Genomic DNA, 24,928 nt, shown 5'->3' on the forward strand with positions numbered 1-24,928 from the left:
ATGAGCCATCATGTGAGAAGTCCTAGAGGACAGGGGAGATCTATTGCGGATCTGGAAAGAAACGGTGTGACCATCTTTTAAAAGAGGTGGGCTAGGACCTGATTACAGACTGCTCATCTTGGAATGAACATCCGGGAAGATACTGGGACAAATCATTGCATCATTAATTGGCCATCAACTAGGAGGGCAGAAGACACTAGGAAGGAACCAGTAAATGTTTTCTGAAAGGGCAAATGGACTCGGCATAATTCAAGGCCCCACTCTAAGTCTTAAAGTGCAGCATGGCCCCGGGAGATGGGCCTGGGACTCAAGCACTGTGGGTGCCAGGGAATTTGCTGGCATACAAGTGAACTATCATAGGGCATTGTGAGCCATCCCGTAGTTACTATAAACAGTGTATTTAGACACAAAACCAATTTCAGCAAATCTTTCCAAATGTGAAGGATAAATGACAGACATATATAATAGGATATGAGATTCGAAGAGCAAACCCTAGCAAGACTGCCCCTGAACAGCTGGAGCAAAGAGCGTTCTAGGGCCACACAGGGGGCACCAGTCTCCAGACATGCAGCTATTTGTTGTGTACACCAACCAGAGGGGCCCAGAAATGCAGATGCAACCACAGCAATCACGAGGAGGGCAGGCACATTGCAAAGTGAATGTTGGACAAGAATTGCCCTGTAGCATTTTTATTATTCTGTTTAGTCACAATAAAAAAAAAATAGCTGACGTTAAGTAGAATTTCTAATCTACCAAATAAGTTTCTAAGCACTTTGATCTTTTAACTCATATAATCTGGTAACAGGTGGGACTCTTATTATCTCCATTTACAAATGGGGAAACTGAGGCTCTGAGAAGTAAAGCAGTTTTTTCATTGTCATTCAGCCGGTGAGCAGCCAGCAGGAGCACTGTCAGCTAAAATTAAAGAACACAACGGAACTTTCTGTTCTTTAATGTTTCTCCAACTTATTCACATGAACTGTTGATATATCTGACTGACTATAATTAAATATAACATTTTGTGCTAGATCAAATCGTACATTTGCTTTTACTCCAACTTCTAGTATAAAAAAGCAACAGGTATCAGAGAAAATTAAAAAGCATTTTTATAGGAGAATGACACAAAAGTTAAAGACATTCAAGCTATCACTTTCATTTTTTTCTACACTTGGGAACATCTGGCCACAGGCTGCCCCGGACCAGGGTTCAGTGCCAGTGAAGCAGGGCCTGAAAACAAGGCTTCTACGATCTGAACTTGGGCACACAGACTAACGTGTTTCTGCAACTCATAGTCTCTCCTGGTAAAGGAATTACGGATCTGGTGCCGGCTGTTGGTTGGCAGAACATGCAGAGGCGGATCCAAGGGCGGAGAGGCACCAGGAGAAGGCAGGTCTGGTCAGGCTTAGAGCATGTCCCTTGCCTCCTCCAGCTCTGGGATATCCCCGGGTGTTGTGCGTGTTACCGTGTGCATCCACATGCACTGAAATTATCACCCTAACTGGGTAGATAAGCCCCCCAGTGGGGCCTTCAAGCTCACAACCAGCGCTTTCCATGTTTTCGCATCTCCCGGTGGGAGCCCCTGTGGGTGTCCTCCAGGCTGGGAACAGGAGCCGATGGATGAGCACAACACCCACAGCGGGAGATTACACCTGGACATGACTGTGCTCCTTTGCCTTTCCCACATTTTACAACAAAATTTGATAAAAAGGTAGAAGGCACTCACTCAGTCAATGTTATGCCTCCTCGAGGCTCTAGTCACAAAGGGAACCTTCAGAACACACAAAGCAGTTGGAGTTAGATGAAGGCAGACACCTGTCATCATCCCCTGTTAAAATCCAACCAGGTCAATGCTGCCCATCGGTGGCCCCCTACGCCTGGGACCCAGAGTGGGCCAGTGGGTGCTGCAGGGGCCACATGGAAAACTTTTACAAGAGATGCCAAATCGTAAACAAATGTTCTTTGAACATAATATTTGAGCTTTTTTTTTTACAGACCCTATATTAAACCATCACATTTGATGGCAACATAAGGAAAAGTGTTGATAGTACTAATTACCAGTTCCTGAGAACCTTAAATTCCAGGCACTGTGCATTGTTGTGAGTGCTCCTAACCCTATAAGACAGGAAGCATGATACTCATTTTACAGAAGAAGCAGCTGGAACACAACAAAGTTGGTAGTTTACCCGGATCACACAGCGCCTAACTCACAGCGCTAGAGTGAAACATGAATCCGCCTAATTCCAAAACCCACGTTCGTTCTGGCACACTCTGCTGCAGAAGGTCTCAAACAAGACCTGAAAAATGGGAATGACCGAAGGAAGAACAATTCTTGACGGAGTCAAAGAAAGTGATATTATAAGATAGTACGGGGATTTCCAATTTGAGACCAGGATGGAATAGACACACATCTCCCTATTCCTCCCACTGGGCACAGCAAAAATCCCTGGACATTATATATGAAATAAACATGAAAAGACTCCAAAAGATGAAGAGAAAATGCAGACCAGCCAGACACAGTGGTGAGTTCATATATCCTAAACTGGATGTTGGAGAAGCCGGCAACCAGGAATGCCAAAGGGCACAAACAAAAACGTCCCAAGTAGAGCCTGCTCTCTCTGGCCAAAGGGGCAGCCTGGTAGGATACACGACTTTGACACAATAGCTGCCCTGCACCATCCAGACTCCATGGAGAAATCCAAGGCCTCGTCCCCACCCCCACCAGCAAAGGCTGAGTGGGGAGCCGAGACCAGAATGTCCACCACTGTCTAGTGAGAAGAAGGCCTGACACCATCACAGCCAGGGGGTGGGAGGAGCCTAGCACAGGGCTGGGTACCATCCTTGCAGCCCCTCCTTGAAGAAACTGGTTCTTCACCCCCACCTGGCAGTGATGAGACAGTGTCCTCATCTCCCTATCAGTGTGGTATCAAAGGGAGCCTACTAAAGCAGAAGTCGTAAATGAGATCCAGAGTCCCATAACAGAATAATCAAAATATTCACACTACAGTAAAAAAATTACTCATCATACCAAGCGCCAGAAAAATCTCAGCTTGAACCAGAAAAGACACTCAACAGATGCCAACATCAAGATGACACAGATGTTGGAATTATTTGACAAAGATTTTAAAGCCACCATCAAAAAGACCCTGCTTCAGTGAACAATTACAAACACATTTGAAACAAATGAAAAAATAGAAACTCTCAGCAAAGAAATAAAAGACACAACGAAGAGCCAAATGAAAATTTTAGAACTGAAAAATACAATCATTGAAATGAAAAACCTAGTGCAATGGCTCAACAGCAGAATGGAGAGGACAGAGGAAAGAACCAGTGAACTTGAAGGTGGAACAACGGAAATTACCCAATCTGAGCAACAGAGAAAATGGCTGGAGAAAAAAATGGACCGAGCCTCAGGAGCCTGTGGAACTACAACAAAAGGTCAAACTTTCCTGTCCTCAGAGTCCCAGAAGGAGAAGAGAAAGGTGGCGCTAAAAAAGTATTCAAAGAAATGTGGATGAAAAGTTCCCAAATTTAGCAAAAGACACAAACCTACAAATTCAAGAAGCAGAGTAAATCCCCAACTGTATAAACCCAAAAACTGCGTGCCAAGACGTCAGAATCAAGCTTCCCTCCAGGGAGGTCACATTGCTAAGTGATAAGAACATTTCCTTTTTTTGTATCAAAGAATGAAGTAATGATATAAACAGTTTCCATGTAAGATGGAATAATTTTCTATGGCACGTCTAAAAGCTTATTAATTAAGCATATGTGACACCTAGTGACCATAAAAAAATATAAATATTATAAAAATAAATCAGTTGCTTTTCAAAGAACAAAATGCAAGAATTCCTGATAAACCATGACTGTGTTTTTTGTCTGTTTTTGATGTTACAGCATGAAGGTAGATGCCCGTCTACATTTTAGTCTATGTGATGAGCCAAAACCAAACAGGATATAGTATTTCATTTAAAAATGCGTTTGTTGGGCCAGCCCAGTGGTGCAGCAGTTAAGTTCACACTTTCCACTTTGGCGGCCTGGGGTTCGCCAGTTCAGATCCCAGGTGTGGACCTACACACTGCTTATCAAGCCATGCTGTGGCAGGCATCCCACATATAAAATACAGGAAGATGGGCACAGATGTTAGCTCAGGGCCAATCTTCCTCAGCAAAAAGAGGAGGATTGGTGGCAGATGTTAGCTCAGGGCTAATCTTTCTCAAAAAAAAAAAAAGAAAACTTTTGGGCTGGCCCCGTGGCCAAGTGGTTAGTTTTGCATGCTCAGCTTCAGTGGCCCAGGGTTTTGCCAGTTCGGATTCTGGGCATGGACATGGCACTGCTCATAAAGCCATGCTGAGGTGGCATCCCACATGCCACAACTAGAAGGACCCACAACTAAAAATATACAACTATGTACCGGGGGGCTTTGGGGAGAAAAAGTAAAAATAAAATTTTTAAAAATACATTTGTTGACAAATCATGCTTTTATCACATAATCATTTTAAAATAAATTAAATGGAGAGTGTCACTGTTTCAATAGGAATAGCTGAAATGTGTCTTTATATATTATAAAAATAATTGTGTTAAAATAAATGTTGTAGTGCAATCTTTAATGATATACTGAACAAAAAAACGCTTCTTGAGCTTGAAATTGCTTCTTCATCATGTACCATGCAAAAATGATGGTATGATTTTCAAAATTCTCCCTGGGTCTTGAGATTTTGTGTTTCTGTACAAGATGTTTACAAGGGCAGAAGAGGTTAGGAAACTGTGCACATCCTCTTTAATACTGGGCTCCTTCATTTTCCCCACCACAAACCTTCATTTCTTCATCTCCTTTCTGTGAGGAAGACAGACGTTGCTCAACTAAGAAAGCTCTAATTAAATTAAGATGTGCCCTTTCGGTTTCGGGCCAACTTCCTTTACAGCCTGGTCTTCATACCAACCAGAGAAAACATCGCTGTCCGCCCAGCGCTGACGAGCATGAGCTGCGAGACTGGGAAAGAGGAAGTGGAGACAGGGGATGGGCAGGTCCTCTAACGGGACCAGCTTTGTCTGAAGGAGTAACGGTTGCTACAGTTTTGAGAAACATGAATTTATCAAGGCAAATAATACAGCATTCACACAAACAATGATGGGGTTTGATTTAGGCTCAAGAAGTCGGGACTCTGCGTTGAGTCGAGCTCCCAGGACCGCCCACGGTTATCTCTGCCTACGTGCACACGTGACCCGTGTGTGCTCCACACATGCACAGGAGTTGTTTCATTTCCTTCTTGCATTTGTGTGGGTGTGTTTAATTACACTTTACATCAATGTGAGAAGCAGCGGGGCAGCGTACATTTGCCATCATCTCTACTTCCCGGCTCTGGGGTTCTGGGTGAGCTCTTCGTCCCATCTGGGCCCGATTTCTTCATCTGTAAGGTAGGGTTCCTAACAGTACTTGCCTTTCTTGTAAGAGCAGAAGATAAATTAATATCTATGAAGTACTGAGAACAGTGCCTGTCACATGATAAGCACCATAGAGCATCTATTCTATAAAATAAAAATAGCAGACACCGATCCGTTCATGTCTTGAGACATCAGAAACATGAGGGTGTACGGAATCTGAATCCGGCCCAGGGGGGTCTTCCAAAGGGTTTTCTGTAGACATAGGTCTTTGCTTGACTCGGATCTTTGACTTTCCCCTTTCCCCCCAGCCATTTTCCTTTACTATTCCACACACTGCCTGAGCAGTGTAGCTGGAAGTGTCGTGGAGAAAACAGAGTGCACAGGGAGGAGGGCAGACCAGAACGGGGGATGCATGAGGAGAAGATGCCCCTGCGGGACAGTGTTGGCGACAGGCTACTGTGGGACGGGTGGGCAATGGGCCTCCAGGAAGAAGCTGCCCTGACAGAGTCCAGGGTCTTCTTCCTGCCCAGAGGGCTCCCTGAAGAATGTGCCAGACATGCTGGGGGGCCCCGAGGAGCAGGGAAGCAGAGTCCACCCCCATCACTGCTCGCCTGTCTGTCCCCGGGGCAGATGAAGGAATGACAGACAGCTTCTCCCCTGGTAATAACTCTTCATCTTGTAGAAAAAGCTGTCATTTCCTCTGCCGTTCTCCTCTCCAGACAAAACAACCCTCCTTTGATGTTTTCTCCAGAGAATCCACTCCCTTCTCTAAACTTGAATGAACCATATTAGGAACATGATATGCCATTATTATTTATCTGCTCAAAGCTTTGTCCACATTTTCAACTTCTCTAGCCTTTGAATGTCATTATAAACTTCGCACATCCTCAGAATTTCCGATGATGAAAAGGTTAACTCTGAAAGCAGTGAAAGGGCAGGGTGGGAACAGGGAGGGGACCATCTTCTTTGGAACGCTGTGTGTTTAAAGGAACGGTTCCCAGTGGTTTCGCCAACATTCCCTCGGATGCTGTGGCCTATCCCCATTACTTGGAGTGATAAATGGGGTTTCCACAGTTTTCTTCCCACCCCTGTCCCCCGGGGAAGGGGCGGGGACTTCTCACTGAGCCTCCAGTGAGCTTGGCACTGCGTGTTTGTATTGCTCAGCTCTCCACTGAAATGTAAAACCTCTTTATTAACGTTGAAAACATATGCTACTTAAATTTTTGAAAAATATCCAAGTAATCCAAGTTGAAAGAAAGACCATCATCAGCCGATGGCTAAAATTAGACCATCTATACTATGGGGATGATAGTCCAAAGGGAACCCCCATCTTCAAGTTCTCGATTTCTATTTAAATGTACGATTTAATGCCAGCGCCAGTGAAAACGCAATCCTGTGTAGGATGTGCATGTGCTGAGACAGTCTGTGGGGTTTAAACATCGAGGACCCATTGAGAATCACTTAAATTGCTGAGAATGCATTTATTTGCTCACTCAGGGAAAATGAATTCTAAAAAGCACTTTTCCATTTCCTGTTTTAAGGTCAACAAGTTTCTGGGGTCTGTGGCTCCCCTCAAGTTAATGCTGTAAATGACATTGTTGAGCTGTCTTTTCCAGTCTACGAAGAAGCTCCGTATTCCATGTCGTTTCCTCCTCGATGCAATCCCGGGAGTTGGCAAAGCAGCGGGAAGCGGTCCTACCGCGTCTGTGAAGAACCGAAAGAGCACTTTCTGAGTGGTACCTGCTTTCCTTTTTAAATATTATTTATGATGATGTATAAACGTTTATTTTTTTTAAAAAGCTAAAAAGCGTTCATAATCCTACAAATATAGGAGAATTTTTGTCTGTTTTCTATTTTGTCTTTCGGTCCTCTTGCGGATGCCTGTGTTAGTTCTCACCAGGATCAGTTGGAGAAGCAGCTGTCAGAGCCGTCTGTGAGCCTCCTGGGGCGGCCGTCACAAAGGGCCATAAATTGGGTGGTTATGTAAAATGAGGGAAATTCAGCGTCTCGCTAGTTCTAGAGGCCAGAGCTTCAAGAGGAAGGCGCAGCAGGGCTGGCTCCTTCCGCCGGCTCTGAGGGAGGCTCGGTTCCTGCCTCTTCCAGCTTCTGGGGGTGGTTGGCTGTGCCCCTTTGCCTGGAGACACAAAGATCACTCCAGGCTCTGCCTCTGTGTGCCTGTGTCCAAACTTCCACCTTCTTATAAGGACGCCAGGCATTGGATCAGGGCCCACCCCAATCCATTGGGACCTCATCTTACGTTGATGACATCTGCAGAGACTCTATTTCCAAATAGGTCACACTCACACTCCCGGGGGTAGGGCTTTGACATAGCTTTGGGGGGGGACACCATTTGCCCCACAATGCTGTCTTCTGAGATCCTTACCTGTGAAGGTGATGGGCTGACAGCATTTACTAGAAGTAAATAGGAGAGCTCCGGAGGGTCACCTGACCTTCTTAAATAAAGAGGAAATCCTAAGAAGGGCGGAGCTGACCCCACCCACCACCCCCTCTAAGCAGCGGGCCTCTCCAGGACCCTACACAAGAGCCCAGAGCCCCATCAATCATCACATCACTGCACTTGCTCATGGGGACCACCCACAGCACCAAAACCCAGGACAGGTCATACCACCAAAACCCAGGACAGGTCATACCACCAAAACACAGGACAGGCCACACCACCAAAACACACGACAGGCCACACTACCAAAACCCAGGACAGGCCATAGCACCAAAACTCAGGACAGGCCACACCACCAAAACACAGGACAGGCCACCCCACCAAAACCCTGGACAGGTCACACCACCAAAACCCTGGACAGGTCACACAACCAAAACACAGGAGAGGCCACACCACCATAACACGGCGCAGGCCACACCACCAAAACACAGGGTGGCTGTGTGGTCTGGGCCCTCGTTCATTAGATATAAGACAGATGAGGCAAAGCAAACCGGCCTAGGGTCAGAGGGCTTGTGAGGGCCTCAGAACCCCAGAAGAACACCTTAGTCTGATTGGTTGGGAGCTTTATAAGGTGTTTTCCCTCAGAGCTGTCTTATGGGAAACTGGGTGCTTTCGAGTTCTCCTCTTCATGACGAGACTTCTCCTCCACGACCTGGGGGAGACGGGGCCAGCCCTTCCCAGTGGCAAGCCCGTGACAGGCGGCACCCGCACTGTTGACCAGGATGCCAGCCTGGCAGGAGGACGAGCATCTCCCCAGGAGGCAGGGGAGGCCCCCCAAAATAGCGGGCCGCCCCGGTCCCCACCCCCGATCCCTGCACAGGCGCTGAGCTGGGGAAGAGGCCCCAGCCGGACTCAGGGTCTGTCAACCACAGTGCTGCCCATGGGGTCCCTCCTGGGGCCTCCCAGGGGCCCTGATGGGATCTGCCTCTCACCAGCCCCTCCTCCGCATGCCTGTTCCTGCCTTAAGATCTGAGCCCTTGACCGACCGTCCCACTCTCAGGGACTCTCTCCCCCATACTCCAGACCTGCTGGTGGCTGGTTTCATTTCATCCTTCAGGACTGAGCTCAGATGTCCCCCCTCCCTCAGCATAGTCTGCTTCCTTCCCTCGAAGCGTGTCCTTCATAGAAAATTCGCAGTGCTTCCCTGTTTATTTCCTCCCTGTTTATTGTCTGTCTGCCGCCACTAGAAAGTTCCCTACTGGGAGCAGGGCTCACTGGCTCGCTCTCTCTCTGGCTCGCCACTGCCTCTCCAGGCCTAGGATGGTGCCCAGACACACCAGGGGCTGGAGGCATGAGCAAGCGAGTCCAGAGAGGAGCTGGCAGTTTGTCTTGTCCACGTCAGCTCTTGGCAGTTCTGTCATGATAGTTCTTACGTAAAATACAGGTCCCAGCGCACACTGCCCAGGCCTGGTCTCCCAGGACAACTCGTGCTGCTGCCGTTGGCCACCAGAAGGCCCCCCGGCTCAGCCACCCCCTACCAAGGTGTCTCCTTGAGTGGGATGTGCAGTGGCCATTTGCCGTTTCGGGCTCCGGGCATCATTTGCCTAGTACTGATAACTGGCCCCCACTCCACTTGGGGACTTCATCCTCCCCACTCTCATTCTTTCTTTTTCTGGTAGAACTGATGCTCCCCAGACCCCAGGGGAGGCCTGGGACCCAAGCTGGCAATAGAGGCATTTCATTTCCCAGCCAGGGACAGGACCACCTCGAGGGCAGACACAGAACTCAGACAAGCCAGTGACAGGCAGGAGGCTCAGTTCCAGGACTCTTGTAAGAGCTATTAGGTGAGCAGGGGAAAAAACCATAATAGTAATCATAACAATAGTCATGATAGCTAACATGGAGTAAGTGCTTTTTGTATCGCACACACTGTCCCAGGCAACTTAGTTACATCAGCTCCTTGACTTCCGAAACCAGCGCATGAGGCAGCTAATGTCCTTCTGAATATGGCGGTGAGGATGGTGGTGGATCCCAGGGGATGGCTTCGAAACAGGCGTCATATCCCCAGGCCCTGCTGTTTTGTGGTTGGAACTGGGGATCCAAGAGTCTGTCATCTCTGAGTTGGATGCAACAAAATGTTCTTTTTACCATAAATAGTTCAAAGAAGTGATTGTTATGATGTGGTAAAGTGACTTTCAACATAACACAGATATTTTCCCCCCTCACTTTTTACAGTTAGTGTCCAAAGTGCTCAAAGTTGAGGCGCATTTTGCATTCATGAAATTTAAAAGCAAGGGATCTCTGCTACCTGACATCAAAATGTTCACAATTGCTACATCCACCCACCCATCACTCTCCAGCTACACTGTCAGTGTCATACTCCCACAGAGCCACAAATAATGTTCCCTAATTTAGGAGCATTTTACAAGAGTTGTCAGGATAGTAGCATATTTTTTATAACTGTGGGTGGGGATCAGAAGTCAGGAGAGAAAAGTGAAGACGTGAAGGAAGCTGTTGTTTAAGGTTTGTGGCTCAGGAAGACTGAGCAAGACTTGCTGAAACTTGAAATATCTATTTTAACAGCAGCACAAGTTGCCGTCTGAATTTCTAAAAAAAATCTAAATTGTCGGAGTCTCAGATCCAATAATTTTGACAATTATCAGAAGAAAACGTGGAAACATCTCAAAGGAAAAAACGCTTGAATGCACTGATTCTGATCTCCTCGTGCGAGCTTCATCGACATCTGATTCATATGCCACTGAATTCACCCACAGAAAGTATAAATTCCGTGCTTTTCAAGATATTCACAGGATTGTGCAACTATCCCCACTAAGTTTAGAACATTTTTGTCCCTCTTAAAAGAAACCCTGTACCCGTAAAGAGCCACACCCCATTATCTCACCCCAACCCCATCGCCACCAATCTACCTTCTGTCCAAGGATTTGCCTGTTCTGGACCTTTCATATAAATGCAACCATACAACGTGTGGTCTTTTTTGTCTGGCTTCTCTCACTTTGCATAACATTGTCCAGGCTCATGTTGTTGCCTGTGTCAGTACGTCTTTCCTTTTGATAGCCAGATCACACTCCATTGTACGGATAGACCACAATTTGTCCATCCATTTGTCCGTTGACAGACCTTTGGATTGTTTCTACTTCTTGGCTGTTATGACCAATGCTTCTATGAACATTTGTATACAAGTCTTTGTGGGGACATATGTTTTTATTTCTCTTGGCTATAACCTAGGAGTAAAGACTTAGAATTAGAGAGAAAAATCTTCGTCTAGTCACTCATGTAATCCTGTATATCAGCAATAAGCAATATCTTGTTCTTCATATATAGTCATGAGCCACATAACGACATTTCGGTTAATGATGGACCACGTGTACAATGGTGGTCCATAAGATTAGTACCATAGAGCCCAGGTGTGTAGCAGGCTGTACCATCTAGGTTTGTGTAAGCACACTCTATGATGTTGGCACAATGACGAAATCACCTAATGACACCTCTCTCAGAACGTATCCCCGTCGTTAAATGACGCATGACTATAATTCTTGTTTCTTTATGGGAGAAGTGGGAAAAAAGAAATAGATAGGTATTGAATAAAGATTTCAGTTCACACATGTTCTCCTTTATTTGAAACACCACAAATGGGTTCCTCTTTTCTCACAAACAAATGCATACATTTACAGAGGTGCTATTAGGCAACTTTTAAAGTATTTGACATTCTCAAAAATGTTCTAAGAATAAACTTTTCAGATAACTCAAGTCCTCACCTTTCAAAATTTTGATCAATTTTTCATGAAAATAAATAAATAGATCTTTTGGAGGCAATTGCCTCTGATGATTTATTGTTATGAACACTAACGTCTCTTTATCATTATTTCCACACATTCGTCTCCCAGGAATTACTGAAGAGTTGTTTCAGGATCTGCACAAGTTAAGGATGCCCCCTCTCTCTCTATCAGATCTTATTTGGATTCTTTTAATTTTGGCGGCTCTTTCAAGACTCCCAGGGACTGGGGCCTGTCGAGGGGTTTCCCATGTTCTATATTCACAGCAAAATACATTCATTACAGATACTGCCCTCAGCCCTCCGCTCAGAAGTAGGAATCTGCAATTGTCCTGAAGGCCTGCACCCTTGGGTGATGGGCAAATGACAGATGGATTGGCCATACATCAGATGCCTTTTTTTTTTTTTTTTTTGAGGAAGATTAGCCCTGAGCTAACATCTGCTGCCAATCCTCCTCTTTTTGCTGAGGAAGACTGGCCCTGAGCTAACATCTGTGCCCATCTTCCTCTACTTTATATGTGGGACACCTACCACAGCATGGCTTGCCAAGTGGTGCCATGTCTGCACCAGGGATCCGAACCAGCAAAGCCCAGGCCACCGAAGTGCAACATGTGCACCCAACTGCTGCGCCACCAGGCTAGCCCCTCCAAGTGCCTTTTTAATCACTTTTTCCTACAGCAGAAAAGTTCCTTTTGCCTCCTTTGGGAGACAGACGGGCCAGCGTCTCCTCAACGGGCTATGGAGGCATGCTTGAGACACTTGGGGCTGTGAAGGAAACCCACACGGAGGGAGCTGGCACAGCGGGGAGGAGGTTGATTGGCAGCCTCAAGTGCAGCAACAACGGGGGTGCTGGGTACATTTGGAAAGCAGCTCTGATGGGGTTTCTGGAAGTCTGGCTGCTCTGACTCCAGGCTGACTTCCACATCACATGTTTGTAAAACAGTGGCCACGAGGATCTGGTGCCCCCCCATCCTCACTCAAGGACGAGGGATGTTGTGGGAAAGCTGCGAGCTGGTAGGAAGGAGAAGAAGGGATGGCTGTACCGGGTCTCACAGGGTTCCCCAAATTCACATCCACCCAGAACTGCGGAACGTGACCTTATTTGGAAGTAGGATCTTTGCAGATGTAATTAGTTAAGATGTCATTTGGAGTAGAGTGGGCCCCTAATCCAATGTGTGGTATCCTTATAAGAAGAGGGAAATTAGACACAGAGAGAACACCATGTGAAGACAGACACAGAGAAGACAGCCATGTGAAGAGGGAGGCAGAGGTTGGAGTGATGTGGCCACAAACCAAGGACTGCTGGGAACCATCAGAACCCAGAAAAGGCAAGGAAGGATCCTCCCCTAGAGCCGCCAGAGGGAGTGAAGCCCTGACAACACCTTGACTTTAGACTTCTGGCTTCCAGGACTGTGAGAGAATGAATTCCTGTTGTTTTCAGCTATCCAGGTGGTGGTACTTGTTATGAAAGCCCCTAGGAAATTCATACAATGAGGAAGGAGCGATTTCCACCCCCAACACACGTGAGTGACAGAACAGGGGCTGAAGGCTGATGCTCATTCTCTGAGCACTCACCTGCCCCTCAGCCTCTTGTCCAGAAAAAGGTGCAGCCGAGTGGGGATGCCCTCTGCAGGAGCAAATGTCCTTAATCGTCATCACAACAGTTCTAACAAAAAGGAAAATCCATTCCATCATGGAGCCAGATGGTTCAGGCGCCATTTGGGATTTTCTCTTGGGCGCCCATAATAGGTACACGATATTGTTTGCCCATAGTAAATGACTTGGACCACTAAGCTGTTTAATTGTTTTAGTCCTGTGTAATGCTCCGTGTCCCTCCTTTGCTGTCAGGGTCTCGGTGCTGCCTTCACCCATCTTGGGCAGCTCCCCTCAATTCCTCCTCCGATTTTTCCTTTCTAATATACCGTGAGCTGGAAAGTCCAGGAACCAGGCTTGCAGGATTGTCTGGAAGAGTGAGTAGGTGGTAAGTGATGGCCCAAGGGCTCTATTATCAGCAAAAGGCACAAGATTTAGTGCATGAACTTTGTAATATTTAATTTGGCTTTTCTAAAAAATTGCTTCCTGATTCTGGATCCTGGTCCTGCTAAGCGAGGTTGCCCAGTGAGTTACCACCGGTTAAGAGAGCTGTCACTGCCCTTCCTTGGGCTGTTAGCAGACTCCAGCCTCAGCTCCTGTGGCTGTAAAGTATTTGAAACTCCAGGAACAGCCTTCCTTGGCTTTCTATCTCCCCGCTCTCATTGCTCGCCACTGTTTTGCGTGCCACGGAGCTCACGATCCTTTCTTCCGCTCCATCCTTCCCTGTCGAGAGGGGTCTGGGAACTCCAACTCCGGATCTCTCACGACTGAAATTCTGTTTATTTTGTGTCGGGTGTTTTCAATCGTCATAAATTTCTGGAACCCAGTGTTGAAGTGAAACCTGAGGGTGGCGCATAAGCAGTGGCAGAACTTCCCAGGATGCAGGTCTCGGAGGCGCTAGTTCAGGAGCAGGCGATGCAGCCCTAGGATGCCTCCAGCAGTTCAGAGCGGATCCTGGTGCTCGGCCCACACCTTGAGAAACACGTACAAGGTGGCAAAGCCTAGGTTTAGTGCATGTCCTCTGAGATGGCTCGTGTCACTGCCCAGGTGATCCTTTTTTGGACCCTGGGTCTGAGCAGTCCCTCATTTCCTCCTCTTCAAGCAACCGTCTGACATCCACCTGCGGTGATGGATCAGCACCCAGGCTGCACTTCAGTTCTTCGGAGGCGACGCCACAGCCCAGTTCAACAGAGAGCGACTCCGGTGCTTGCTTATTTTCTTGTGATGAAACACACATAGCATGAAATCTACCATTTAACCATCTTGAAGTGTGCAGTTCAATGGCATTAAGTACATTCACATTGTTGTGCGGCCGTCACCACCGTCCGTCTCCAGAACCTTTCATCTTCCCAAACTGAAACTCTGTCCCCATTAAACAGCAGCTCCCTGCTCCTGCTTCCCCAGGCCCTGGCACCCACCCTCCTACCTTCCGTCTCTATGAATGTGACTGCTCCTGGTACCTCCTGTGAGTGGAATCATACAGCATTTGTCCTTTTGTGACTGGCTTATTTCGCTCAGCATAATGTCAAGGTCCACCCATGTTGCAGCATGTGTCAGAAGTTCCTTCCTTTTCAAGACTGAATAATATTCTGTTGTCCAGGTGATTCTTAGCACCGAAGTTTGCAAACCCCTGGTACAAGGATGGCTGCTGCCCAACACTGTTTCTGAAATACTGAGCGGGCCGTGGCCTCGACCGGCTCCCGCTTCCTCCTGGTCCTCCTCCCCACCGGGAAGAGCTGCCAGGCTCCCGGCATAGCCTGCGGAGAAGTGCACTCATTTGCTTTTAATTTTCACTGTTCTTTGTGATGGTCACGACAGGTCTTAGTGCCTCCATTGGACAAGAGGGGAGACACGTTGGAAAGGTCCAGTAACTTCCCCAAAGTGAACCAGTGGAGAGTGTCTGTCCTAGTGCCCTGCTGGACAGTGAGGTCCTGGAGAGCAGACCCAGCTCTCTGTCCCTCCACCGACTCTGAGCCCCTGGTGCCTGCAAACGGCTGGCCACCTGGGAGGGGTTCAAGGAGTCTGAGCATGGGGCACAGGCCATGGGGTCACCCAGATCGAGGTGCGGATCCTGCTCAGCTGAGTGAGCTGGCCTGGCTCCTTGATCGGGACAATTAGTCCCTATGGAGTCCTGGTTTTCTCACCTCTAATCCTGGTAAAACAATAGTATTCACCCCATAGGATCAATTTGAGAATTAAAACCAGAGAATCTGTATGTGGCGCTAAACTCAGTGCCTAGAAATAGTAAGGGTTCAGTAAGCAGGAACCAATATTAATATTATTAAAATCGTAATCTAAGAGGGAAAAATTTAAAGTGTGGCCCATCCATATATTTCAGTTTCACACAGCCATTAAAAATTGTGTTTACATTTTGTGTTTACAAAATTGTTTAATGCATGAGGAAATTTTTATGCTATGTTAAATTTTTTTAAGTTTCTAAAATTACATATACTGTATGATTTCAATTATGCTTAAAAAAACTGTAATAAAGACCCAGGAGGAAATATGACAAAATATTAATAGTGGGTCTATCTGGGTAATGAGGTTGTGTGTAACTATTTTTTTTAGTTCTTTCTACTTCAATATACTTCCCATGAAGCAGATGATAACTATCTTTGTAATTATAAATACAACAAATCAAAAATGTACGGACATGCAAATATACACTAATCAAGCTTTATTCTTCCATCTCACAGCTGTCTGCAGCCTGCGCTGCACATGAGAGCCACCTGGGGGGCCTTTTCCTGTCCGGTGTCCAGCCACACACCTGACCAGTTACATCGCCAGTGGCAGTGAGGCTGGGGACCTCTGCATCAGAGCCTTGGTTCTGACGATAAATACAACTGGTAATTTTTATCAGAATCTTAAAGTGGTCACTAGTGGTATCTGTAGGCAAATGGTGCCATTCTTATTTCAAAGTCCCAAACAGAGATTAAGCACAGCTCCAGGATGGCAGCATATTGGTTGAGCATTTTGTTGATACGAACTATCAGGACCTGGATGAGTGGAAGGGTGTCTGAATAACCTTTATCTCAGCCCTGGTAACCCCTTCATCCCGGTTTAACCTGTTTCACTGTTTCGCATCACTGCCACATCCTGGCGCTTTCTAAGAAGCAGGGAAGAGTCAGTAAGAACCTGATGAGGCCTCGAGTAAATTCTCGGCCCAGCTGGAGCGACGACTGATTTAGGGGCTGCCTTAGGAAGGCCCTGGGTTCTTAGGAGGAGGAGAGTGAGGAGTCGGGAGCCCCGTCCTGACCAGCCGGGGGGAGAACGATGGTTTCTAGGATGAGGTCACTCTAAATCTGTGATCCTGTAACGAGTCTCTGGGTGCCTCTGAGTCTAGGGCTGCCCCAGGGGAAGGCCCTCTCTGATGACCGCATGTGTCCATCTGCCCAGCACGACCGTGCTCCTGGGGGCTGTCGAACACCTGAATGCTGCTCCTGCTTGGTCGTCACCGCTCCTTTCCTTTCCATTGCGCCCGCTTCCTTTCCTGTCCTTGACCCAGTTATGCCCCCGACTTTGTTAACATGATGCGGGAGAGTGTGATATCTGGTAACTACTAATCACAGGTCACTTTTCCCGCTTTCCTGAGAAGATCCACGACTGTGTCAGTGTGTGTGACTCTTCAGTGCTCCTCCTGAAGCCTGTACGGATGCCTCTCTTCACCCTAGCTCTGTCCCTCCCGGGCTCACATCTGTCCATTTACATCCTGAGGCTGACGGGTGAGCCCACCAGAGTCTCCTTGTAGGCAGACCCCAGGAGCCCGCCAGGAGGGGGAACCCACTAGATAGACCTGTTGGGACTGAGGACCACATTACTTAGTGAGACCTCGTACCTTTCACCGTCTCCCCCCTCCCTCTCACGCCCCCACCCCTCAGACCCCACCATTGGGCACTGTGCTCCCCCAGATGGGGGATGGTCGGGGTGCACAGGGTGGGCTCAAGGCCAAAGAGGCAGGACTGTCAAGTCCTTCACGACATGGTGATGCTCGGACAGGCTCCCTCCTCCCCCTTTCTCTTGTTTTCCCCAGATGGCCCCTGCTCCATCCGGGGCAGGAGACCAGACAACGGGGTGGACTTACCTGGCAACCATATTTTCTATTCCATTCAGTTGGTGCCCCACAAACGCTGATTGATTGATTAAATGGAGTGTTCTCCACCGTTCCTTTCGAGTTCTGTGATGTCACCAATCTCTGCTTTCCTCCTATGCACACAGGAGCCTTCTGAGCTTTAACATCCATCTCCCAAACCCCTACGAGATAAGCGAGATGCTTTCCAACTGAAGCCGTTCTCAATTGATGAGCGGGGCCCACCAAAGGTAGGGATTCTCTCTGCGTTGCTGTGTTGTCCTTTCACAGTCCGTGAGCACGTCTCACAGAGGCCTGAGAAGGAAAAGAGAAGACTGCATCTCTGCTCGCTAATTGATAGGAAGCCTCCCTTTATGAGTTGTGATTCCGTAAGGGCCAAGTTGTGGCGTTTTGCTGAATCACTCATATCCAGAGAAAGCCTTTGCTCTGTCAACCCGACAGTGATTTGCGGAGTAGCTGTAACTCCTCCTGATGTTGCACTTTTAAAAATAATTTGCACATGAGTGAATTATGGAAGTGTGCCCAACTTGCAGGCTTTTCTTTTCCTACAAGTCTGTGGTTTTTGCCAAGGCTGTCCCTGACACTCTGAATAAATGATCGTTAGCCGTGCTGTGCTGCACACACCCATCCGGCCCCAAGTGTAAAGACCCCCTACCACTCATTTCCCCCATGGCCGCCTCCACACACTGCACCCACAACGCACCTGCTGTGACAACCAGACAAATGGCATCGTCTGCTTTACGCTGCTGTGTGTCCTGCCTGTAACCTTACAGGCCTTGATGCTCCCAGGAGGGGAAGTGACCATAGATCTGGGGAGAACTGCAAATGACAGCCCATCTCTGGTCCTCCTGGGTTAGACCAGGCTATGGGTATAAGGACCCTACAACCAACTGCAAACTTTGATGTCAACGTTGGACCATTTTCTCTATTTGAAATAAAAGTGTAGAAAGTGAGATTTCAAACTGCTTACGGTTTTGCTAATTTCCCGAAAGGCTTATGTTGAGAAAGTGGAGCAGTGGAACGGAGACACCTGGCCCAGCCAGGTAAGAGTGCTTGCAGTCATTTCACGGAGAGACACACATGTGACGTGGCTTTCTGGGACATCCTGAGCCCACTGGGGACGGCGCTTTGAGTGCTGATTGGGGGAACCATGTGCAAGAGGCAGGCTTAGCGCTCACTCCAGGATCGACACCCCAGCTCCCATCTCCTCTGTGATACTCACTGCAGACTGACTTCTCAAGACTTGGTTTCTGTACCTACAAAATGGGATAACACCTTACAGGCACAGTCCCTTCCCTGTTATCATCTGATGTGCAGGTGTACATGTTGGAGGGGGTCTGGCCCATCATGAGCGCCCAAGGATGGGTGACCTCCGCCCTCCCTGTGCCCAACCCCCAGGCCCAGCGGGCTGTGCAGCAGCCTCACAAACATGTCAGGCACCCAAACACAGGCGGTCTTTTTTTTTGTTCTTGAGGGTTAACAACGGTTAAACGTTGTGTTAGAGCTCAGATGATCCCCAGTGTGGTTTAATTTCCAAAAAGAATGTGATGATCCCAACACATATGTGAGACAATTTTTTAAATCACACGTTGCTCTCTGGCCAGACTTTGTGCTGCCATAGCTGCCTTCTGCGAACGCTCTGCTCCGTCTCCTCTGTGGTGGGTGACTGTCATTCTCATACCTCAGGGGGGCCTCTGAGCAACACAGATTTCAAGAAAAGACCAAGCTGAACCAAGGCATTTCCTACTTCCTCCTTTTCCACAACTGGCCCCTCAGGTTTGCAAGCTGCCCGCTCTGGGTGCCTTGGGAGAGGGAAGCAGAAGTAGCTTAGAGATTATTTTCCCAAAGGTGGATGCCATCTCCTGGGAGCTCGTGAAACTGCATGATCCTGGAGTCAAGCAAGCCCATAGTAACCATGTGTTTTGTTTCTTCCTCTTCAGAACGTGCAGGTAGTTCCAGGGCCACCTATCAATTTGCAGGTCAGACTGACCCAGATCCCATACTTAGAGGACAATAACACAGAGGTACGTCCCTCCTTTGGCCAACAAATAAGAGTTATAAAGGAGATTGACGTCAACAGATCTTGCCAGGATAAGTTATTGTGTTAAAGGGAATGCAAATTTCTTGGACTACAGATTGTGTCAAAGTTGTTTATAAGCCCAAGCTCTGGGTGTTGCAACTGTGATTTCATTGTTCTAAACAAAATGGAAACACCGATAAGTCCAGGAAAAGATACTTTCAAAAACTTGACTTAGGTCAAGTCTATTCAAATACAGCTTTTTGTGGGGGCCCCAGTGCACGTGGCGGCGGGCGGGGGGGGGGGGACACCAGGCACTCTCGAATCTTCTCTCCCCCCAAACACGGATAGCTGTGCTGTGCAAGGGAGAGCCAACAGGTGGGGATGACTCATTGCTCACGTGAACACACTCTTTACCTAAATATGAGTCATTTTTCTGAGAATAAGTCCTTGAAATGAAATTGTGTAATCCATTGGCTTTCTAAACAACTCAGGCTTAAAGGATGCAGAATGACTTCAATGTGAGGGCTTAACAGGTGACGAGAAAGGGCACAGTGGGGCAGAGGACTGAGGATCTGTTTGTGAGTTTCAGAGGTAAATCGTGACTCACCAGGGAATGAACATTTAGTGCATCTCTTTGAAGAACCTGAGATGAGACATGAGTGCTTGTCCGTCCACAGCACACTGTTTAATAAGTCATTTTTCATTAGCTTTCATCTAACGTGACGCTCTGCTGGTCCTTATTTGTGCAGCTCTCCCGGGCTTTCCATAAGAGGCCCTGTTTTATTGGCCACTGATAACATGTCTGCTCGGAGATGTTATCAGAAAATATGATGAGTGTTCCACACACACACACACACACACACACGCACACACGTACACTGTAGGCCACACTGACGACGTCACAACAACAGCCCAGGGGGTAGAAAGCGGGTGGGCGCAGTTGGATCAGAGTCTGTGTGATGCACCCGGAGCAGGGGCCTGTCCCTTCCAAGGGCAAATGCACCCTTATCTGAGGGACCAAGTCCAGGGACTATTCAGTTCCTGACTTTTTGATGGTAAGGAAGATACCAGAAGCAAACTTCGTAAGAAGGGGGCTTGGGAAACATGCAGTCCCGAGGAAGAGAATTCTGAATGGCCACTGCACCGAATTGGGGTAGGCAGGTCTGAACAAAGCAAGGAAGGAGCCTGTGGGAACTGGGAGCGACTCAGCTGGCCCCTGATTGGTCCATGTGTTTCTCAGAGAAAAGGCGCTTGGTACCGCAGAGCACTGGTGTTTTTGTCTTTTGAAGAGCAGGAGTGTGACGGGCCAGAATGACGGCCTAGTGAAATCCCAGCTGTATCCGGCGTTATTGAGGCCGATTTCGCCTTCCTGGATTCCTAGTGTCTGATACTGATGCTGTGGGAAGGGTTTGGGGTCTTCACAACATGATGTAAAAAATGTCTGCCTGCCCCACTGCTCCCCCTCACCCCGGAACTGAAAGGCCATCCTCCCGGTTTGTCTGCTTCTCTTCGTGGTGTTCCCAGCGGGCGGTCCCGATCCAGCACTGGAGAAGGAGGGGTCGCACCTCATCCTCCCCAAAACCACACTGTGCAGGACCACCATGTCCTCTCCTGAGTCCACCCCAGTTAGAGGAGTGCGGGGCTGGGCGTGGAAGCAGTGTGAGCAGCAAGACAGATTGCCAGGAAAACCCAAATCTCACCCAGATTCAGCCCCTTCTGCCAGCCCCTGAAGGAAGCTGTCTTCAGGGAGAGGGCAGTGGGATGGTCAGTGTCTGGCAGAGCGAAATGGCCAGAACAGTTTGGACGGCTGAAGGCTGTGAGAGAGAGGGTGAAGGAGGGAGGCAGACATCTCTGGAGACCAGGTGAATCCTGAGGAGCTTCTCTCTGACTCCCGGGTCCCCATCCCTATCTGCTCTCTTTCTTCCTGCTCTGGCTCCAAGCTGACACTGCTGGGCCCCAGGGTGGTGAGACCACACTGGTGCTGATGCCCAGGGGTGGCACCACAGAGCCCTGCAGTTCCCTTCCTTGGGTGCGTGTGTCCGTGTATGTGTGTGTGCATGTGTAACAAGCAGTCCTTGACTCGTCCCCCCAACCTCCACCTCAGGTTTTCCCAATATGGATGTCAGCCCCCACCATGGGACGGGCTGAGAAAGGCCTTCCGCCACCGTCTTCAGGAAGCCCCGGTCCCCAACCGCTCCCTCACTGGGGGTCCTCCGGCTCCTACTCCAGAGCTCATCCTTAGAGAGACGCCTCGGGTGCACGTCATCTGCGTTTCTGCTCACACCGTCACAAAGCCCCAGATGAGGAAATGAACACTGCTGCGAACACTGAACGATGGATTCCAAGCACATCTCACCAAGAACACGCTTCACAGTAGCCATGCAACAAATGACTGTGCATAATCTAGGAACTACTTTGCTGTTTCTTTGGTATGTGTGTTTGTTACTGAAAGGCTTCCAGCCCTGGTCTGATGTCTACTTTGAAGAAACCTGGATTAAGCAGGGGCACTTATGAAGAAGTGGCAAAAGACAGTGGATCTAACACGTAAGACAAGGAGAACATGTTTAGTTATAAAAAGTAAACCGAAATGTCAAACTTTTCTATTTCTCATATAGATCATACTTTATCCTGTAATGATGCAAAAGTGTTGATTCATTTCTAGTGCAAAAAAAAATGCCACTTTTAAAGTGGAATATTTTGAAAGGTGTGTTAAAATTACTCTCAAATCTCTTTTAGACACTGGCTGATGAGCGTTTTCATGGTAGAAGCTGGAGTTACCCCACCAACCTTGCTGATGTGAGGTTTATGAAAGCTTATAGAAGCGATGGCTCACTGGTGGCTTCAGTGCACGGAGTCCCAGCGTCAGATACAAACGCTGGATAAATGGCTCACTGCCCTAAAGTGCCATCTGATGCCACCACCTGGAATACAGCTGCTAATTAGAAGCTTGGTGGAAACACATGTTGGAGAAGATAAAAGTAAAACACAAGGGCCAAGGCGGGGTGCTTGGAGTCCCGTTTCCTTAAACGCCGGTGTGAGGTCCTTCAGCAGTGCCTCGGACACCTGCCGTTGAGCAGGGTTCGTCTCTGATGGGACTCCTCGACGTGAGTTGGCCTGAGGTGGGTGTTCCCGTCTGTGAATGAATTCCTGTGCAGAGCCAGTCAAACGCAGCCTGGATGCCGTGTTTGCTCAATGCCAACAGTGCTGTCAACAAGGCCTGGTGACGCCTGAAAGATGCAAATGGAAACCTCATCTCTCACTTCTGGCTTTAGTCAGTGGCTGCCCACACTCGGATTACCCCTTGGCAAGTGCTCTGGCGCAGAGGTGTTACTCTGTGGGAAACTTTGATGACAGGCATCAAACGGGCCAAATGTTACCTCCAACAAGAAAGGGCGGGCAGGTAGAACGCAGTACTGTGGGCAGAGGGGGTCCCAGCTATGTGTCAGGTCTTGGCTCACATGTCAATGACAACGGCCTTCTCAGCTGCCCCCTTGCCCTGTGGGACTCAGGTCTGCTTGTCATCCTCTTCCACAGCACCCTCTGCTTTTCCTTCAGAGCACCCAGCACAAATTGCAACCAGAATGAGTTGTGATCACCTGCACCAGTAGTGTCACCTCCATGAGTTGCCCGACTGCAGGGGCTCGGGGTCTTGTCCGTTCTTTCTGCACTACTGTCTACACAACACATGAGCACACGGAGGCCCTCCGGAGCTTCCTGGAGGAAGGCCCAGGGATGCCTTGGACAAACCGCATACCTCGAGAAACGTTGTGTCTTGCCAGTCCTATTTCTGAGCCCTCAATGACGGGATTCTGTTCTTGAAATGTAAGCATTTGGTCAAGTTCCTTTCAGTAGTTCACCCTCAAAATAGACTTTGTGTCATTTGCTTCTAACACAGCCTTGGGCTTCGTGTAGCTGACTCGCAGGTAGGTCAACCACAGCCCCGCAGGCAGCTGCCATCCATCGGTTCTCATGGACGCTGGGCGTGGAGTTGTCAGTGAACGACATCGACAGTAATTTTCTCATTTGTGCTGAGAGTTTGACTTCTTAAAAAACGTTATTTTACTCACACTGGTAATATCAAAACGTGACGCAGCTCACAGCATACTTCATAAGGCTTACTTTTTAATTCGAAACCTGCTTTATGCAGACTATAACGCTAGCAGCTTCGTGGCCTGCCCTTCTCGAACCCGCTTCCCAGCAGGAAGATGCTCCATCTGACCACGTGTCCTCTCCCAGGGGAGTCCAGGACCAGCTTTCCACTGACTCCAAGATTTTGCCCAGAAAAGGGGCACATTCACAACTGGACAATTGTGACTACTTGAAGTTAAACAAGGGCAACACTTCTCAGCTCTGGGATTGTTTCCATTATTTTTGGAATGTAATTTCTTGGGAAAAAAATTTTAATTCTGGCCACAAACCATCCCCCAAACAATAACTGCCTTTAAGAAGTACAGTTTTAAAGAGTAATTTGGGGGGTTTTCTTTTCTGACAAGAGCTCATTCCTGTCGTGCAAATAGTCATGGTGCCCTACCACTCACACTGATAAAATATATGTATAACGTAGTAAAACAAGAGGGGCTGGCCCCACGGCTGAGCGGTTAAGTTTATGTGCTCTGCTTCGGAGGCCCGGGGTTTGCCAGTTCAGATCCTGGGCGCAGACCTATGCACCGCTCATCAAGCTGTGCTGCGGCAGCATCTCACGTAGAAGAGCTGGAACGACTTGCAACTAGGATATACAACTAAGTAGTGGGGCTTTGGGGAGAGAATAAAAAAGAAAAGAAACAGATTGGCAACAGATGCCAGGGCCAATCTTCCTCACCAAAAAAAAAGTAAAACAAGAGAGCCAGGATCAACGATTGAACAGCAAGGTCGATGCAACTGAGAACAAAGTTTCAACGTTAGGAAAAAGGAAGCAACCTTATATATCTGCTTTTTATTCCAGGGAAATGACCATGGATGATTGTTGAGCAAGGAATATGTACGACAGTGGGGGCCCCCGCAGAGAAACCTACAGAGCCAGTTACTATTGGATCATCCAGAATAACGAGGGAGAAAAAAATCTGCTAAACTTCTGATCCAATGGCTCTGTGTCCTGAGATGACATTTTTGTAGTTGGACTGTTTTCAGTGTACTAAGACTTATGATGGGTCTAAGTGGAAGAAACAATGATTTTTTCTTTTTTCACAGAATAAAAAAAAAAATGATGATAACGTACTGAGTTGTGCGATAGGATGCATGTTATCCACTCACAAGCCCTTACAGAATCTGCCAGACTAAGGAGTGGGCGAGATGGTCACCCGCAGGGAGAGGTAACGTCACATTTCACCCGAAGACGCGCACGCTCAGGGATGCTCCTTTCCGTCCTAACTTGTCCAGCAACTGGTTTGGTCAGATCATCAGTGGGGCTCGTACCCAGGTACCTCCTCTCCTTGGAGGGTCCAGGCTCTGGTGAGAGTTGCTTGGCAGTCGGCAGGTCAATGTGGGTGGGTGGAAGCCGCATTGTGGCAACAGGGCCGTCTCCTCTGGCTCCTCACTGCGCACGCTGGTCTAAGTCACCTTCAGTCAGTCTTGGCTAAATCCTTCATCTTCACTAGAAAGTCCTATTGTCTTGGGGGCCTTTGACCTTGGCTGAGAAAGAGTTTATTCAAGGCGGATATT

The 24,928-nt window shown here is 48.1% G+C and overlaps 1 long non-coding RNA gene across 2 annotated transcripts; it reads left to right on the top strand.

The window, feature by feature from the left end:
• Positions 1-5,275: 5,275 nt before the first annotated feature.
• Positions 5,276-24,480, top strand: LOC103562244 (uncharacterized). 2 transcript variants are annotated; one of them, XR_011542127.1, is made up of 6 exons: positions 5,276-5,412; positions 6,996-7,115; positions 15,860-16,009; positions 17,379-17,480; positions 19,191-19,274; positions 21,375-24,480. It is a non-coding gene; the product is annotated as an uncharacterized lncRNA (long non-coding RNA). The 2 variants fall into 2 exon arrangements; XR_011542126.1 differs by having other exon boundaries at positions 5,283-5,412; positions 6,921-7,115.
• Positions 24,481-24,928: the final 448 nt, after the last annotated feature.

The sequence above is a fragment of the Equus przewalskii genome, chromosome 7 (genome assembly GCF_037783145.1).
Source record: "Equus przewalskii isolate Varuska chromosome 7, EquPr2, whole genome shotgun sequence".
Classification (NCBI taxonomy): domain Eukaryota; kingdom Metazoa; phylum Chordata; class Mammalia; order Perissodactyla; family Equidae; genus Equus; species Equus przewalskii.